The sequence below is a fragment of the Mustela nigripes genome, chromosome 6 (genome assembly GCF_022355385.1).
Source record: "Mustela nigripes isolate SB6536 chromosome 6, MUSNIG.SB6536, whole genome shotgun sequence".
Lineage (NCBI taxonomy): Eukaryota > Metazoa > Chordata > Mammalia > Carnivora > Mustelidae > Mustela > Mustela nigripes.
The window spans coordinates 141,658,156-141,677,106 of NC_081562.1; the positions used below are offsets into that span (position 1 = coordinate 141,658,156).

General features: G+C 44.4%; 1 pseudogene; it reads right to left on the reverse strand.

The window, feature by feature from the left end:
* Positions 1-16,120, reverse strand: part of LOC132020420 (ATP synthase subunit g, mitochondrial-like) — a 19,690-nt pseudogene extending 3,570 nt beyond the window's left edge.
* Positions 16,121-18,951: the final 2,831 nt, after the last annotated feature.

The window sequence follows — 18,951 nt, forward strand, 5'->3', positions numbered from 1 at the left end:
TCTTGTTTCATTTATTCTTTTCCTACCCCCCAAACCCCCCACGTTGCATCTCCACTTCCTCATTATCAGGGAGATCATATGATAATTGTCTTTCTCCGATTGACTTATCTCGCTAAGCCTAATACCCTCTAGTTCCATCCATGTCGTCACAAATGGCAAGATAAAATCTTTTTTTAAAGACTCATTTATAACTGCAAAAAAGAAAACTGCCTAAGAACTTTCTATTAAATTTAGACAGAAATATTCAACCAAGACCATTGTTTGAAAAATCAAAGTAGTTGATCTGCTTTTCTCTTGGAAGAGATCCTTCTAAATTAGTTTGCAGGATAACAATGGGTCTTGGGGTATGACGGTTTCATGGCATATTTTTCCACACATTGAAATAACATTCAGATGTCACATTTGCTTTGTCGGAGAAGCGTAGTCAAATGGAGAAGTTGTCCTAAAGAAAAGGGACTTTGTTTAATTCCGTAAGAATTGTTTCTACTAACTCAGCTAAATTTGAGATAGACGCAAATTACATAGAAGTATTTTCCTGTGTTTATTATAAAACATTTTCTAATAGGAAAAAAAATTTTTTTTTTTTTTTTTTTGAGAGAGAGAGAGCAGGAGTGAAAGTTCTGAGTGAGGGTGGGGAGAGTAGGAGAGGTTGGGGGAGGGCGAGAGGGAAAAGAGCATCTTAAACAGGCTCCAAACACATCACAGAACACATTGCAGGTCTTGATCTCATGACCCCGAGATCATGACCTGAAATGAAATCCAGAGTCGGAAGCTTAACTGACTGAGCCACCCGGGAAACCCGGAAAAATAATATTTTTTGAAGAATGTAATTGTAACTTTGATTTTCTACTAATATAATTCAGAAATGAGTTAGCAAATACACAATGTCTGAGTTACCTGAGAGCTTGTATGAGATGATTATTTAAGGTCTCTCTTAAGAGTCTTATGGCTCTGAAACTGAGCTTTCTGTAAGGAATTGCTGTAACTTATAAAAATTACTACACTAAAGGGCTCTGTTTAATGTTACATCCTTCTTCACATGCTACTAAATTACATCTGAAGACCCCCAAAACAAAAGGGAGATGGTCACATACTCAGCAAAGTTTTACTACCTCCTCTTGCCAAAGGGGACTCTGCAGGTACTGACCAATCTGTGGGAATGGTGATAGCAGGAACATGATTTTCTTTAGCTGGGAGGGCATGAGGGGCAGGAGATGGCAGGAAATCTGATAGAAAATGTGGAAGGTAGAACTTGATCACATAGGGAGCTTTAATGCTGTAAATTAGAATGTTCAAAATTGAACTGATAAAATTCCTTAAGCAAACACCACAGAATACAGTGGCAAACCAGAAGATGCCCTCAATTTTCCTTTGCCTGAGCAAGAACACTTAGACTATTCCAATTTAAAAGAAGTCTTATGGAAAAAAAGGATAGCTCAGCACAGGCTGCAATTTGTAGTTACCTAACATGTGTTTATCTCCCCAGCCGTAAGTCTGTACCTCTCTAAACACAGTATCATTTACACATATCTGATTGCTTTAGAGAGATAAAATTGCTCTGAAGAATTAAGAAGGCTACATAAAAATTAAAGATTAAAAACTTAGATTTCTCAGCAGGGAGCCTGCTTCCTCCTCTCTCTCTGTCTGCCTCTCTGCCTACTTGTGATCTCTGTCAAATAAATAAATAAAATCTTAAAAAAAAAAAAACAACCCTTAGATTTATAATTTTATGGCCTGGGTAATCACAAGTAGGCAGAGAAGCAGGCAGAGAGAGAGGAGGAAGCAGGCTCCCCGCTGAGCAGAGAGCTCAATGCAGGGCTCCATCCCAGGACTCTGGGATCATGACCTGAGCCAAAGGCAGAGGCTTTCCCCACTGAGCCACTGAAGTGCCCCTAGCCTGGGTATTCTGTGCCATATTACTTACTTCTAAAAAAAAAAAAAAAACTATTTTTATGCTGTGCCACAGGGAAAAAAAAATGAGTATAAACACTTTTTTATTTAAAAATCATAATAGCTTAAGTTGTCCTTAAAAGAAAAATATAAATTTAGGCTCCTCCCTAAGGTAGTATTTCTATTCTCCCGTCTTAATTGTTTCCTACATGTAAATGAATTCAAAGCCCTTTTGCATAAGCCCTAAGAACGAGGTATAATTTGTGCTTTAAGAAGAACAAAATAAAAAAGCTTCTTTTGCATGTAAAGAAGTTTGATAAAATAGGGTGATGTGTTGGAAGAACATTGTAGGGAAGTAAATGGAATGAGACTAAGGAAAAACCAACAGTGGAAACAGGCATGAAAGAGTGACAGTACGGAGAGGTAGATTCTGGAATCCGACTGCCTGGGTTTGAGCCTGCCTCGGCCACAATCCCGCACAAGCTAATTAACTTCTATGGGACTCCGTCGGCTCATCTGTAACACAGGAATACTGATTAAATGCCAGCATCACAGGATTGTGATTGAGATGGCATGCATCGGTAAAGCACTTAGACTGCTGCCTGCGCAAGTCCGAGCACAAGGTTGTTCATCCATCCATTCATTCATCAAACATTAAGGAGCATCTGCTGCGTGGTGGGCACGGTTCTAGGTCCTGTGAGTTACATCAGTGAACAGAATAAGCGAAAATTCCTGCCCTGGAGGGGCTTACATTCCAGTGAGGACCAGAGAGGCTCTGATCCATTTTGAAAGGAGAACGCTTTGGGCGCCTGGGTGGCTCAGTGGGTTAAGCCGCTGCCTTCGGCTCAGGTCATGATCTCAGGGTCCTGGGATCGAGGCTTGCATTGGGCTCTCTGCTCAGCAGGGAGCCTGCTTCCTCCTCTCTCTGCCTGCTTGTGATCTCTCTCTGTCAAATAAATAAATAAAATCTTTAAAAAAAAAAAAAAAGAAAGAAAGGAGAACGCTTCGTACGTGTTAGCTGTGATGATGATAAAAGTAATCACTAAAAGAGCTTTGTATTGCTTGAGCCTAATGAATGTAATAAAGCATCTGAATCTAATGGAGGAAACATTCAGTTCCCTGTCCCCGTGGTGAACCCAACATCCACCAGGGGCAGGTGAAGGCAGCTTGTATGCCAAATGCAGGAGAGCTCACCACCCTGGGTCTGTGGAATGTTCTCAGGGCTCAGATCGGGGTGCTCCTCGCTTCCCAAAACAAGACCGCCTGTTCCCTTGTGTCATCGTGTCATCCCGGGCTCATTCCACTTCGTTACTTCAGATTACATCCAGGCACTTGACGATGTTTTTGTGTTTGGTTGTTTTTCTGCTGCTTCCTGGATTCCTGTCAGCAATCCAGTTTTACAAATTGCTTGGCTGAGTTTTGTATTTGCCGTCTTCCTTTGAAACTGTGATTCACAGTGTACACCCTTTAAACAGAATCCTCTCAGCCCATGAGACTCAAAAGCTTGTTTCAGAAACAAATTGCAGAACAGGCTGCCTACCGGGGGTTTTCGCCCAGCATGCTCAAATGGTCAAATATAATTAAGAGAGCGCATTCAAGATCTCTATTTTTTTTAAATTAGCCAAACTGTTTTGAGATGCTGATCAGATGGTGATGTCATTTCACACCTCCAGGCTGCTGGAGACAAATCCAGTCAGCTGGGAAAACAAACTTCAAATTAAAGAAGATGTTGGCCATCTTCAAAGTAGCCTTAGAATTTGTGTATTCAAATTGGACTTTTTGATTCGATATGAAAAAAGTGATGATCACAATAGGCTTATAGGGTCCTCAGGTCATAAACTTTTAACTCGGGGCAGAACTCAGGGATGTCTCTTCTGGTCCCATCTCTCTTGCGTAGGATGGGGCAATAATAGCATTTACGTCTTGATATTATTTCGGGGCTAAATAAGAGAATATAGGTTAACACTTAGTGCCACACCTGGGATGGAGTGAACATTCGACCCGGGTTGGCTATTACTGTTCTTCATCACATGCCTCTGCTTGGTGCTCCTGCCTGAGGGGCAAACAGGGTTAAGACAGCAAAACACTGTCCGTGACTCTGATCACTGGCAGAGTTGTAAGAACCTCAGCTTTTTGTAGATTATTTTCCAGGGTTCAGAGAAGCCCCTAGGAGTGTCATGGATCTGTTTGAGGCTGCTACAGAAGAGATGTCATTTTCCTTCCTCTAGCCTCTGGAGCCATCTTGGATGACTAAGTCCATTGGCTAAGTCCACCAATGCTCTGACAAGGGCTGTACCATCTAACCCCCCTGGGCCTCAGGCCTCCAGTCCTCCCGAGACCACCTTCACTGGCCTTTTTTACTGTGTCCTAAGGAAACATGTGAGACAGGCCTTTCATTTCTTTACCTGCTGTACTCGGTGCGTCGGCACACGTCCCTGGGGAAATGTGGGTGGCCTTCAGGAGCATATCCTCTGCTGCCGGGGGCCTTTTTCTCTCACTTGGTGTCTTCCCTCCTATGAGTTACTTGGCTAGGATTCCTTAGCCACTTATGCAGATAGGCCCTGGTGGATCTGCTCAAGCTGTCCTCCAAAATCTGGAAATAATTCAAACTTTCTTTTTTCCCACCAAATTTATTTATTTATTTATTTGAGAGAGAAAGAGAGCGCGAGCGAGAGCGAGCATAAGCAGGGGGAGCAGCAGGCAGAAGGAGAAGCAGGTTCCTGGCTGAGCAGAGAGCCTGATGTGGGACTCGATCCTAGGACTCTGAGATCATGACCTGAGCTGGAGGCAGATGCCTAACTGACTGAGCCACTCAGGCGCCCCCCAATCCAAACTTTAAACTGTGATGGCCTCTCAGTACTCTGGGAAGGCAGGAACAGAGGTGAAGAGCAAGGTGGCCATGGGTGCCAGACTGAGCTTGGACAGTACGATTGTTTGAACACAGGCCGCTCCTTCACCTCGGGTGCCTCAGTTCCCACATCTTAATTGGGAGGAGTCACACGCCCTTGCAGGGGTGCAGTAAGGCTCGAGTGCACTAAGCCTTGTGAAACAGTCAGCTCACTGCCAGGGGAAACGCCAGCTCTGTGTTGCCTGTTTGCCGCTCTTCCGGGCTGCACACTGAGATCCCGGGTCTGACATTGTCCAGCTGCAACCAGATTCCCCTCAAGGACTGTCCTCTGCAAAACCGCTCCTCCTTCCTCACCCTCACCCAGTCCCGAAGGACCTGCCATCTCCAGTCCAGAAACGCCTCCACATTCTACCTATCCCTCCTTTCCCTCTTCAATACCAGTCTTCCTCGGACAGTAGCAGGGGCCCTGGAAGCCCTGCAAGGGCATCCTCACTAAATGTGAATTCCTGTCTGGGCCCCTTTCCTTCCTAAACCTACTCCACACCACAAAGGTGTAAAGACAGTCTACCAGTTAACCTTCCCGTGCAGGAAGAGACAAAACTCTACACCTTGGAAAGACATAAAAGGCACTTCACAATCCCGAGCCTGCAGCTCTCCGCCCCCAAATCTCCTTGTTTACGTGCATCTGCACTGTCCTAGGCCTTTCCACGAATCCCCAGGGCTCCTGCAAGCCTGGCCCCTCGGGCTCACCATCCCTTCTGGCTCTGTGGAGTTCTGCTGTGACCCTTTGCTCAGGCGACCCATTTCATAAGCTTCTGGGGCCTGGTCTTTGATGGTTCTTTTGGAAATGAGTTAGCAGCCTCCCTGCGGGTCTGAGCACCAGAGTTGGAGGTAATCACTGCTCTCACCAACCACTCAGCCCTGAAGAGTATGTCTTGGCAGGCACACTTACCCAGCTGAGAAGAGAGGATCCCATGCCCAAGTCACTCCAAATTTCTCACTCATCTGCTCCATAACCAAGGGCCTTTGCTGACTGTTGGCCCTTTGCACATGATGCACCATTTTTCTAGAAAGGCCTTCTCTACTGTTTTCATCTTGGCAAGCTTCTCTTCACCCTTCGAGAAATAATACCACCCACTCAGTGAAGTCTTTTTAGCCTCCCCAGATCTGCTTAGAGCGCCCATCACCATATATGGATGTGCATACAGTTCCCCTAACTAAATTCCTCCATACCAATTATGTCTTGTTCACCTTCAACATCCAATTCCTAGCCAATGTTACACTAAGTTCTCCATAAATATATGATGAAAAGCTAAATGAAGGAAAGCTGGGATTTTTATGCTCCCCTTATGGATAAGTTACAGATCCAAGACCTAGTATTCAGGGAAAGTAGAAAATAGTTCTTTTCCACAGGCGAATTCCCAAGACAGGAAACAATTTTTCAGATAAATCTCATATTGATTACCTGACTAATTCTTTGTTTGGTTTTGTGTGTGGGGACCAGGTCCTTGGGCATCTGACAAGAAGGGTCAGCTCTTGCTGCTTTCGAAGGTCATCATATAACGTGAATCTAGACCTCTGGACCAACTCAATAAAATGCAAAAGTGCCTGCTCTTTTGGAACTTTAGTGAAACACGCTGAAGCCTTGAGAACAAATCTCTGGGGAAATGGAGAGTAATTTCTAGCTGTGGCCCTTCTTCAACAGAGTGCAGTAAGATGCTGCAGAGAAAGAGGTTTAAACTTCACATCAGTTAATTAATGATTACTATCATTATTCGATCTATTTAATAACAGGTTAGTGCTAAGTTTAATGCTCACCAGGAGACAAACATGGAAAGTACTTTATTATATACACTAACTCATTTAGCCTTCATGACTTAAATTCTATTATTAACCCCACTCACAGACAAGTTAACTGAGGCCGTCAGCGCAAAATCAGCTGGGGCCTAAATCTGATTCTTAGGCCCCAGCCCTTAACCTTATACAAACAAATAAACAAAAACAACAAAGAGGGAATCATTCCTCAGGAGAGAGCATTTTGAAAACATTAAAAACTGTCTTACTATTGTCTACCACAGCATTGTTTTTTGTTTTGTTTTGTTTTGTTTTTATTTACTCTCTGCCAGTTCACTTAACATACGATGCTATATCAGCTTATCAAGTGTGTTAAAGGGAAAATTCCAAATAGTGTGAGATCTTGGGACCTAGAATCTGTGTCCCTAACGTCTGACAGGACTGGCCTCGCCTGGGCGTGTGTGCACGGAGGGAGACAGGCAGCGGGAGCCCCCGCATACACGATGTCCTCAGACCTGAGGGGTGCCACCCCATAACCCCAGCAATACAAGCCCATCTGTCAGCCTGGCAGAGTAGGAGAGGAAGAGCCCAGCCAGCGTTGCTGAACAGGCCCAAGGACCACTCTGGGCACTTCCTGTTTCATGAGCGGGGTCTGGTCAGACAGGACGCCCGAGAACCCGCTGCCCAAGTCCTCTGAAGCTCACCTCATTGCAGCTGCACGTTTCTCTCGTGATATTCAGTTCCCTTCAGGGGAGAAACTTTCTACCTGCTTCTTTGTACCTATGATCTTCACACAAAAGAAGAGTCCATAACTTAAAGGCAAAAAAGAAAAAGGGAGAAGGGGGAACCATTATAATTCAGTTCAGGAGCCTCAGGGCTCCCACATCCTTGGTCTTGGGCCTCTGAAGTAGACGAGGGGCCCGAGAAGGTGCTAATGGGTATAGAAGCCAAAAGAACTACAAGGTCAATGGCAGGTTACTCTAATTTCCCTTCAGTGCTATGTATTTATTACTGTCTACAAAGCGTGTGTTTATGGTCTTGGAAAATCCAATTTCCCCATTGGAGAAAAACCAAATAGGGCATCAATACAGGAAAGACTTCATCAGCCGACCCCTTATCCTATTTTCAAAACAAAAAGCGCCACACTTGACTTGTTGTGGAGGGCAGACACGACTCTCTGAAACCAGCCAGCTTCTCACGGGTGTGGCCTCGCCTGCCTTCTGCGCTTACATGTCCCGAGAGGCACCAGCCTGCTCCCAGAAACCCAAAGCCGCACAGTGTCAACACACTACTCCTGTGTAAATATTTGCTCCAGAGAACACGTCTGAAATACCTCTACAACTAATTTTCTAGCAGGCGGTAAGATGAAAAGGAGAATTAATGCACAAATTAAAAGATTTCGTATAAGAGCTGATCCATGGCTGTGCTGCCTTTGTCAGAGAAACACTTGAATGGCTTTTTCCTCCCTCCCTCTCCCTCCTGTCCTCCTCCCACTCAGCTTTGCTAATAAAAAGCATTCTAAGTCTTTAGCTCTGCTGGCAAGGAGAATTAAATTGCTATTTGCCACCTGGTGTTGTCTTACTTAACATATTTCCAAATTGCTCTTAAATCTCCCTTTGGAATTCTGAGTATAAATACTAGAAGGAAGGAATGGGAATTAGAAGAGTGGACAGAGGAAGGAGCAGATTTGCGTCATTTCTGCTAGCTTTCTTCCTAACGGGCTCTAGTCTGGGTTTCCCTCTTTGCTTGTATCCTCTGCTCATCCCACTCAGCTTCTCTCCACATTTATCTGCCCCCCCCCTTTTTATTCTCCAGAATTTTATTCAAAGAAGAAACACATGTTTTCCTCATGGCAAAATTACAGTCAGGCTCAGAATGGGATGGCCTGAATGTTTCTAATTGATTCTGATCCCAGAAATTCTGAGATCCTGCCCACGGTGACTCTCCCTTAAAAATTTTTCAGGGTTCCTTTTCTCCTTTTCATTCATTTATTCGGCAAATGTTTGTTGAAAATCTCTTGCCTGGTGCCGGGCTCTCTTCATTTTCCACTGTTGTCTGACTTACTCTCTTTTTAGTTCAATTATCACCTGCCAGGAGTGAGTAAAGTGACAGAATTCAAGCACTCCTGCGACTGAGCAAAAGTCCATTCTTTGCAACTGCAAGATAGCCCTCCCTCTGCAGCTTCCGGTAATAGAATACAAAGATGAATTATAATTAGCAAAAAGACCTATAGGACTTATCAAATTACAAATTCTTAATTTCTATTGAAATGAGTTACTTGGCAGGGGCAGGGTGGAGTCATCCTCAACAACCACTTAGACTGATGCTTGCGTTCTAAATGGGGTTTCTATTTGCTCTCAGCGGCCCTTTAGAAACTGCATTTCATTCACTACGAAAGCAATGTCCTGACCCTTAAACAAGAAACAAGGACAAAATCAGTGGATAAACCAGTGACTACGGCAGAATCCATTTTCGGGCCTCTTAGGGAATTTATTATAATAGGATCCGCGGATGAAAACAAACAATAATGAAGTGCCACACTTCACTGCAGAATGGCCTCGGTTTAGGAACGAACCCAGCCACGCACGTACTCGCCAGGGAGGGAAGCCGTCGTTTCCAAAGCAAGAACTGGACAGACTTCGGATAGGGAAGGAACCTCTCTGACGTGTTTGGACTCATCCTGTTAAGAAGAGGTTTAAGATGGTTAGAATTCAGACTTCATTCTGAAGTCTGGGAGGGAGAAGGTCTGCGTTAGTGGAAATTTAAGGGCAGTGTCATTTCTGTACTTCTCCCTAGAGGGCAAATCAGTATCCCTCTAACTAAAGATGATTTGGGGAGAGCAGAGTCCTGAGGTGTGCTGCTTGTGGAAAACCAGAGAAAAGGACTGGGTGTTGAGAAACTCATGAATGCTTGGGGGCATTTGAGGCTCAGAACAAGGAGCAGGGAAATGTTAAAAAGGTAATTAACATCTGTATTTTAAGGAGCAGCGAGTACAGGTTATAACAGATGGTTTCAGAAACCATAAAAATAGCCTGAGATCGTCTGTAGGTGGAAGAAAGAGCTTTAATACGGGTGAGCGACAAGATACTACAGTGAATGGTTCGTTAGTGTTTTCTCTCAACGTGTGCTTTAACTGGGTAGTTTGGGCATTCATAAGTGTAAGGCAGCTCATGCATTGTTATCTAAATGAAGAATTTCCTTGAGAAAAAATACTTGGGAATGTAATGAGTGGTGTATCTTTACATCTCCATTCACTTCATCTGGAAGTTAAGCCTACCCTCTGTCATGAACTATTAAGAAAATAGCCCAGCTATGTGTCCAAAAGCTGTATCATGCCCAGCATATCTTGTAGGAGTGCTCAGTACTATGAAGTCTTTCACCGTGAAAATCTCACCTTACAATTGGCAGTTGGTAAAACTTCGAGAACAGGGATCAGCTCATATATAAGTCAATTCAAAATGTGTCAGCAAAAATACAACAGGAAGAGGCCCATGCAGTTAAGTATAGCAGTTATGTAAAAGCTGGTAGAACGACTCACTTTCAAAAAGCTCAATTCTGAACAGCAAAGCATTCACTGGTTCTTTGGACCTTTTTTAAAAAGCTGAATATTCTACACTTCAGAAGCACCTTGAATTTTGAAGAGAGAGGAAGAGAGAAAGGGCAGAGTGCTGAGAAGAAGCGTTCACTCAGGTCTGTTCTTGTTTTTCTGCCTCATAAAAGTGCTCCACGGGAGGATTTTTGAGTTTGAAGCAGGACAGAATGACATTTCAAAAAACAAAACCCGAACCCAAACAAATACCCTTTCTTACGTTTTTCTAAGTGTGTGTTCAATCCTCATTTCCAGTAAAATGCCTAAAGTTGGTTATTTTTCCTGGATCAGCATAGGTCTTGTCCCAAGCGCTTTTTGTCACAATATTCTGTATTTACAGACAATGAAGTTTATAAATACAGGTAATGATAAGGCATAGACTGAAGGATTTGATAACTAGGAGATTTTTGTCTAGAAAATTCCCTAGGATTACAGGACTAATGTGCCATTAAGATACAGCAAATTCCCAAACTATATTGCTCCCCCTAGGACGTGATCCACTTCTTAGCTTGCTAAAATATCTGCCCATGTACAGGTGTTATTTTATACCTTTGATTATTCTGCAGGTTTTAAAATTGTATTTACAATGTGATCATGGTAGCAGCAGACAGATGTTAGTGTGCTGTTTGAAAAAAGATTTTTTTGGGGCGCCTGGGTGGCTCAGTGGGTTAAGCCGCTGCCTTCGGCTCAGGTCATGATCCCAGGGTCCTGGGATCGAGTCCCACATTGGGCTCTCTGCTCAGCAGGGAGCCTGCTTCCTCCTCTCTCTCTCTCTCTGCCTGCCTTTGCCTACTTGTGATCGCTCTCTGTCAAATAAATAAATAAATAAATAAATAAGAAAAAAGATTTTTTTTCCCAACGTAATTAGCATGCAGTAGTTCTTTCCCAAATAATACTGAATATTTTTATAAGTTTTGGAAAATGGGAGATGAAAATGGTAAAAAATTAATGCAATTCAAGAAAGTAAAAGAAAAAAACCCAATATGGTGTTAATGATCCCTGACACTCCTAGTTCTCTTTGTAGTTTGCACAGAGCCTTCACAAGGAGGTGATACTATTTCTTGAAGCATGACAAGGATAAGCAAGATAAGAAGATACTCTAGAGAGGGGTGTAATGTAAGCAGAGACGTGGTCATCAGGACAGACCATGGAAGGACAGTCCTCTCTCTGCCAGGGTCACTGGTCTCCCTGGGTGTACAGGGAGAGGGAGGAACCAAAGTTTTATTTATGAAAAAAGAAATTGGGCTTCAGAGACTTTATGTGATTTGGCCAAGTTCAAAAGTTATCAAGCAATGAAGTGGAATTGGAAAGGAGCACTCAGCGTCCCCCTCACACAGGGCAGGGGTGGGGGGAAGGTTGTGGGTGACTGTCTTTTCTCAGATGTTGCTTGTTCGCCATAAGCAAAAGCAAGAATAAAAGACTATGAAGATGGCAAAGCAAAACTGAAAAGAGAAAAAGATTGTCATTTTTTCCTGTCCCCAGACCTCTTAAAACCATGTAAGTTTTAGGGCTGTTTGACTAGTTCATCTTCCCCTCTGGGGAAGAGTGAGAGTGGGCTCAGTTTGGTTTGAGCCAGGAAGCGAATGATGTTTGAGCTGGATTTTCAGAATGTCCTGATTCTATTCAAGGAACATGCCCAGGTGAAATGTAAGGAGTATCAGAAAGTTGACAAGATTTAGTGATATGTAATCAAATTCATAATTTGTAGAAATACCGTTACCCACACTCAGGGTCGTGGATGGTTTTATGGCCGTGTATTTACAATCATTAGATCTCTTTATTCTGCCTTTTTATTTTTTTAAGATTTTATTTATTTATTTGACAGAGAGAGACACAGCGAGAGAGGGAGCACAAGCAGGGGGAGTGGAAGAGGGAGAAGCAGGCCTCCTGCTGAGCAGGGAGCCCCATGTGGGGCTCAATCCCAGGACCCCGGGACCATGACTGGAGCCAAAGGCAGAAGCCCAACAACTAAGCCATCCAGACGCCCCCTCTTTATTCTGTTTTTAGGTGTTTAAAATAATAAGAACAACAGCTAATGTATGCAGTACAGGAAAGAGCCCCAAAATGAGGTTCTGTAAACATTGTTAGGGTGAAAAGCACTCCTATTCCAAAGAACTGTAAAAGAGAACAGCAAAATTATTCGTGTAGTTGGAATGCTAGACCAGTCACGAAGGATATTTAAAACTACCAAGAAGAACATGACAGGTGGTGTCCTAAGGGACTCAGTCCCCGGAAGGCAGCGGTATTGATGGACAACCTTAAACAGCTTCCAGCTCTCCCCTCTACTGTGGTGTTACATAAACTCCACTCGTGTAGCAGATGGCATAATTTAGGTTGCCTATTTAGGTCAATGACTCTATAAAATGCCACTTTCAAATTTGACCAACTTTAACAAGTAGAACTTTCAGAAAGAGAGTGGAGAATATTTTTGTTTCCTTTTTACATCAAAGCAAATGCATGTGTAATGTTAACAAAATCAAAAAAGCATAGGAGCCAGAGGTTGTGGGACACTGGGAAGTGCATCCTTTGGGAAGCAGGAGCCCTGCCTCGGTCTTCAAGAAAGGAAAGGCATTGCAGAGGAGTGGGGTCTGTGGACTCAAAAAGGAGAACCAGTGAGGATGAGTGTAGGAAAAGGTGACTTCGCTGACCTAGTGGGGTGGAATCTAGGATGACATGTTAGAAAAGTGGTCCTCAGGGAATTCTAGCATCCTGGGTCCTTTAAATGAAATGAAATTATTGAAGTTAATTGATGTGATGTCATACCAATGAAGTCACACTGCCAGCTAGTGATCTCACTAGCAATTCCTAAACAGTAGTAAGGGGCTAGTCTTCATGTACATCCAGAGTTCACCTATTGCAAGATCAGACCTGTGCATGACCCCACCTCTTACCACTCCCCCTCCTCATGCTGCTTCTTCTCTCTTTCTCTGACTTGACTCATACCCCGGGGCCTTTGCACTTATCATTCCCTCTTCCTGGGGCATTATTCTGCACGGTGCTAGAACTGTCCCTCACTCCCTCAGTCTAACAAAAATGTCACTCTCTCAGTCAGCCCTCCCTGGCCATCCCTCCGTAATGTTGAAACTCTTTTCAGTGAAATCCCTTATCTTCCTCCCTGTTTTATTCCCCTCACCATAGTTCTTCATTTTAAATCTGTTCTGCTGCATTACCTTCAATATAACAGTAGCACATAATAGGCACTCCACACATATTTATTGAGTGACTAAATGACTAAATGAATTCACGAATAAAGGCAAATAAAGGAAAAGTATTCCTAAGACATACATGACTGAACTGTGGAGATTAAGAAAGGATTAAAGGAGCAAAAGTGAGCCTAAGTATAAATAATATACTTCACAAATTAGATGTCATATTACATATAATATGCATATGTAACTTATGTATATATTTTTAAACACAACAAACAAAGGGATTACATCAACAAAGATGAGTATCATATGTACATTAGGAAGACTAGATTTTTTCCTTTTCTTTAAGATTTTGTTTATTTATTTGACAGAGAGAGATCACAAGTAGGCAGAGAGGCAGGCAGAGAGAGAGAGGAGGAAGAAGGCTCCCCACTGAGCAGAGAGCCTGACACAGGGCTTGATCCCAGGACACTGAGATCATGACCTGAGCCAAAGGCAGAGGCTTAACCCACTGAGCCACCCAGGCACCCCAGGAAGACTAGATATTTTTCAAAATCAAATAGTATCTCCTAAAGAAATTATAACATGATGAAGTAGAATAATAAAAAACTACATGTGTCTTGCCAAGAGCCCATATTAAAATAGACTAAAATACAAAATAAATCTGGGGAGAAACAGAGCCTTTGAGCAGAGACGGGTGCAGCTAACCAGCCATGTTCTCACTTGGCCAGTCCCTAAGAATGCCAGTCCCTGGAGGATAGGACAGCCTCAGATGAGAAGGACAAGACAAGCATGTGTTTATATAGACAGCCTTGGACAAAGTTGGGAGATCATAATAAGGGCCTCTATGTAGCAATTTATGTTTTGAAAAGAAGTGTACACAGTATTTCTCTACGTGGCTCTTTTCAAATGTATGCGTTTCAAACGAAGAATGGTACACAATATTTCTTTTGATCCTCAAAAAACCCTGTGAGGTCTAGAGGCATAAAAAATGGGTTTTCAGAGCAAAGACTTGACTTGGGTCACGAAGCATCATCAGCCACCAACCTGTGTCACCAGCCTGAATTTCCTGCCTCCCAGCTCTGTGCTTTGTCCAAGATGCCCTCCCTTCCTTCCCACAGGAAGATCATCTTTCCTAGAGCATCCACGGCTCTGGGTTTTGGCTCCTCTGCCCGGCCCTGCTAATACTATTCACAATCATCACAGCTATGGTTTCTCGGTCATGTTCTCCCACTTGTAGGCACTTTGCTCTGCTACTCATACAGGACTCCATGTAATCCAACAACTTTTTGAGGCCTACAGGTACTGTTAGTATCACCATGGATAGATGAAGACATCAAGGTTCAGAGAGGTGAAGTAACTTGTTCAGGGTCGCTCAGCCAATAAGGGGCAGAAGAAACGGACCCTGCATTGACTTGCTCTACTTTGGCAACGCCAGACCTTTCCTCTCCCATTAAAACGTACCTGTCTTCCTTTGTTCTTTCTAATAGCATTTATCGAGCAACTTCTATTGTTCTAGGTTCTGCAGATGCAGCAGAACAGAGAGCAGAGAGAATGTGTTCCCTGGAGTTCTCATTCTAATGGGGTGGGGAAGAGATCAGACAAACAGAAATAGGTAATAGGTGATAAACTCTAAGAAGAAAACCAAAGGATGATACAGGCATAGAGAGTAATGGCCAGGGGGTGTGATGTTAGACGGGATGCCCTGAGAAGGCCTCGGTGAGGGTGATATCCCAGCAGAGACCTGGCTAAATTAGGGAGGAGGTCATGCAACCACCTGAAGAAGGCAGTTCAGGCAGAGGTCTCCAGGTACGAAAACCTTGAGGGTGTTCCGGAAACATCAGGGGCGGCCACGGGGTTGAAGGCCCAGGAGGGGGATGGGGGACAATGGCAGGAGAGGAGGTCAAAGTGATAACCAGGAATCCAGCTAGATAAAGACCCCCCAATCCCCTCTAAGAGGTATGGAGGAGTTTAGAACAAAGGGGGCTGTCACCTAACCTGGGCTTAAAAACCTCTCTGATGGTCAGGCTGAAAGCCAACTGCAGGTGGGCAGCTGCTGGTAGTAAGAGGGCCCCTGACAGACTCAGGGCTGGGAGCTGGTGGGCAGTCAGGGTGGGAGAACTGGTGGGAGAGGTGTTTCCTTGGAAAGCAGAGCCAACAGCACTGCTACTGAATAGGAGGCGGGCGTGGAAAGAGAGGTCAAGGAGGTCTTGGCTCAACCTTAGCCGCCCATTGGATTGCTTGGGAGAGATTCAGAAATCTTATGTCTACACCATGCCACACATCAACTAGAAACTCTGAGGTGAGACCAGGTGTCCCGGTTGTTTGTTTGTTTGTTTTTTAAGATTTATCTATTTATTTATTTCAGAGAGAGAGCATGAGCAGAGGGAAGGGCAGAGGAAGAGAGAGAATGCTTGAGCACACTCCCCACTGAGCTCAGAGACTGACACCAGGCTTCATCCCACGACCCCAAAATCATGACCTGAGTCCAAATCAAGAGCTGACAGCCCAACCAACTGAGCCACCAGGGGCCCCTGGCATCAATTTTTAAAGCTCTCTGGGCGATTCCAATGTGCAGCCATGGGTGAGACCCACAAAGGACAGAGAGGCCATAACCTGAGATGGGGAAGATGGAAGAGCAGGCTTCCGTCCCATTTCCTCAGGGACTCGGTCCCGGTTAGAAAGCTGATGAATACGCCTGTTAATATGATAATGACCGTGAACACATTCGTGATGCCTGTGCGCTTGGGAAAGCCGCACTTCTGCGCTTGCTTTTCAGACTGTGCTTTCATCTCAAGTAACTACTGATTCTTACAGCTGCCGGTCATTCCTCTTCTCTCGCATGCGCATTAGCGTCTGAGCATCTCATAGAATGGAGCATTCACAAGGCTGTAGATTTCCTGGAATTCAGGACCCATCTCCCCAGTTTTCCCATAGGTGCCTGAGGTTCCGTGGATGTGTTTGGCGAATGGATGCAGGACTCGGGCGAATGCACGAAGGACTTCATGTGTATCGGTCACCCCTTGGGATCACTTGGCCCAAGTGAGAGAGGGGTTCCCAGAAGTCCCTCCCAAGGAAGAGAATGGAGTAAGCGCAGCCTTGGGGGACGGTCGGAGCTGGGGAGGACTCCAGTTCGTGCCTGCTCCGGGTAGACAATAGAAAACCACTCCAGGTTTAAATTATCGCACATGGCTGGTCAGAAAGGAATACATTTTAACAACTGACGAAAAATATGTTTTGTGAGAAGAACCGGAAGCAGAATATGGCAGTAGAAACTATATAAAGATGGAATCAAACTCAGCACAAAGAATTTTCTGTTAGTCTAGGCAAATATTTGTGTGTTATCAGCTACTGGAAGACAACAAGGGTTTGTTGTGGGAAGGTTTCTACTTTGGGTGGAAATAGGGTAACCCAGGGCCCCATTTGCTGGCACTGAGGTGGGTGTCAGGATGCAGGGATTGGCAAAGTCCCCCAAACCAGAGCTGGTTGGTCCCCTTGGCTAGAAAGCTGAACCAAAGATTTGTACCAAAACCTGGTACTTAGCAGGTGCTCAGTAAATACCTGTCAAGTGAATCAAGTTCTAGGATTCTAGGAATTTTGTCCACTTGTAATTAGGGAATAAAATTTCTTTTTTTGTAGGGAAAGCTTATCTTAAGAATTATTTATTTTATGGGGCGCCTGGGTGGCTCAGTTGGTTAAAGCCTTTGCCTTCAGCTCAGGTCATGAGCTCAGGGTCCTGGCATAGAGCCCTGCTCTCTGCTCAGCAGGAAGCCTGCTTCCCTTCCTCTCTCTCTGCCTGACTCTCTGCCTACTTGTGATCTCTCTCTGTCAAATGAATAAATAAAATCTTAAAAAAAAAGAAAAGAATAATTTAGTTTAAAGTAATAGAACCCGTCCAAGTAAAATGGAGATCACGGGAAGGTTTTATAAAAGACTCTCACAAATTAAAAGTCCAAAAGCAGGGAGGCTTTAGAGGGGTGGGACAGTGAAGTGGAAAACTATTTGGTAATAAGGTCAAAGTCACTTCCCCTCTCCCTTCCCCCTCCCTCTTCCCTCCTCCTCCCTCCCCCTCCCTCCCCCTCCCTCCCCCTCCCTCCCCCTCCCTCCCCTCCTTCTCTGCCCTTTTTCTCAGGTGCATGTGCTCTGCCTGTTTTATCCCTTCTTGTTGTTCTTGCTCACATGACCACACCCGAAAAAGGGCTAAGCCATAAATTAGCATAACCTGTCAGTTTTGCTCATCACAGCAAATTAACTCAGGCCCTCCATCGCACATTCCTGAGGTGCAGCAGCTGATTGGCTCAGGTGCATCAGGGGCTCACCTTTAATCACCTGCGACTGGAGGGGGAGGGGCGAGATCCTGCAGTGTGATGTGCTGCCCTTTGGAAGACTGTGGAAGTTTCCTAACCTTTAGAACAATGGTTACCTCCAGTGGGAAGGAAAGGGGGAAGGGATGCCCAGGTGGCTTCAACTACTCCAGTTTTGGTTTCTTTCTTAAACTCTGTGGTGGGTTTCCTGGAGTTTATATATGTGTGTGTGTGTGTGTGTGTGTGTGTGTGTGTACTTTTTTAAAATATTTGATTTTTTTATGGGGTAGAGAGCTCAAGTAGGCAGAGTGGCAGGCAGAGGAAGAAGGAGAAGCAGGCTCCCCACTGAGCACGCAGCCTTATGCGGGGCTCAATCCAAGGACCCTGGGATCATGACCTGAAGAGAAGGCAGACGTTTAATCAACTGAGCCACCCAGGTGCCCCTAATATATTACTTTTTATACAATTTTGAATGTCTGAAATCTTTTTGAAAGTTTCAAAATAAGAAATGTATAAAATTACATTTATATAAACACGTACATAGTCTTTAATAAGATTATTGGATAATTTCCTGTTAATCTTTTGGTTCTCAAATTCTTGTCCTAGTTTATTGATAGACACAGGTTTATTTAGGAGTTGGTGATTCTTTCATTCATTCAACCAATGTGGATTGAATGCCCACCATAAGCCAGGAGTGGTGGGAACCCCTGGGTTTCCAGAAAAAAACAGAGGACCTGAGGCGGAAACAGGGAGCTTGATGCAGCTAGGCAACACTTGGAATGGAATTCTATTTTTAAAAAATTCTGAAATGAATGTCTATGTATAAGTGTCCCACAGTTTCTATCTAGGAAAATTCCAGTTATTCGGGAGAAAATTGTCTGTGTCAGGAAGAATCACTCCAGTGGCCCTTCTTGGTAATGGAGGGCAAGTGGCCCTGTGGCTCTGGGGCAAAGAAATAAAGAAGTGCCTGTGTGTACTGGATGGAAACTGCTTTTCCTAATTCCTCTGGGCCAGCTGGGGAGGTGGGCTAACCCAAGCGTCCCCCAAGGGGACCCAGAACTTCCTGGGATGAAAGTGAAGGAGGCTTTGGCCATGGTTGTTATGTTTCAGAAACTGTCCCATCAGGATGGCTTCAGGAGAGAGCTTCAGGAGGGGCAGATGATGAGGCAGATGATCAGTAAGTGGTTTGCTAAGCAGGCAGGGCCAGGGGAGAGGAGAAGGGAGGGAGGCTGAGCAGAGCAGGGTGCGTGTGCTCCCAGGCAGTGCTTCCAGGGGGTAGTTTCAGGGGGATCCCACAAGGCACTCTGGAGTGAAAGCTGTCTACACTGAAGTGGGAGGGAGGGGTCCTAATGGATTTCAGCAGCACCCTGTCATTAA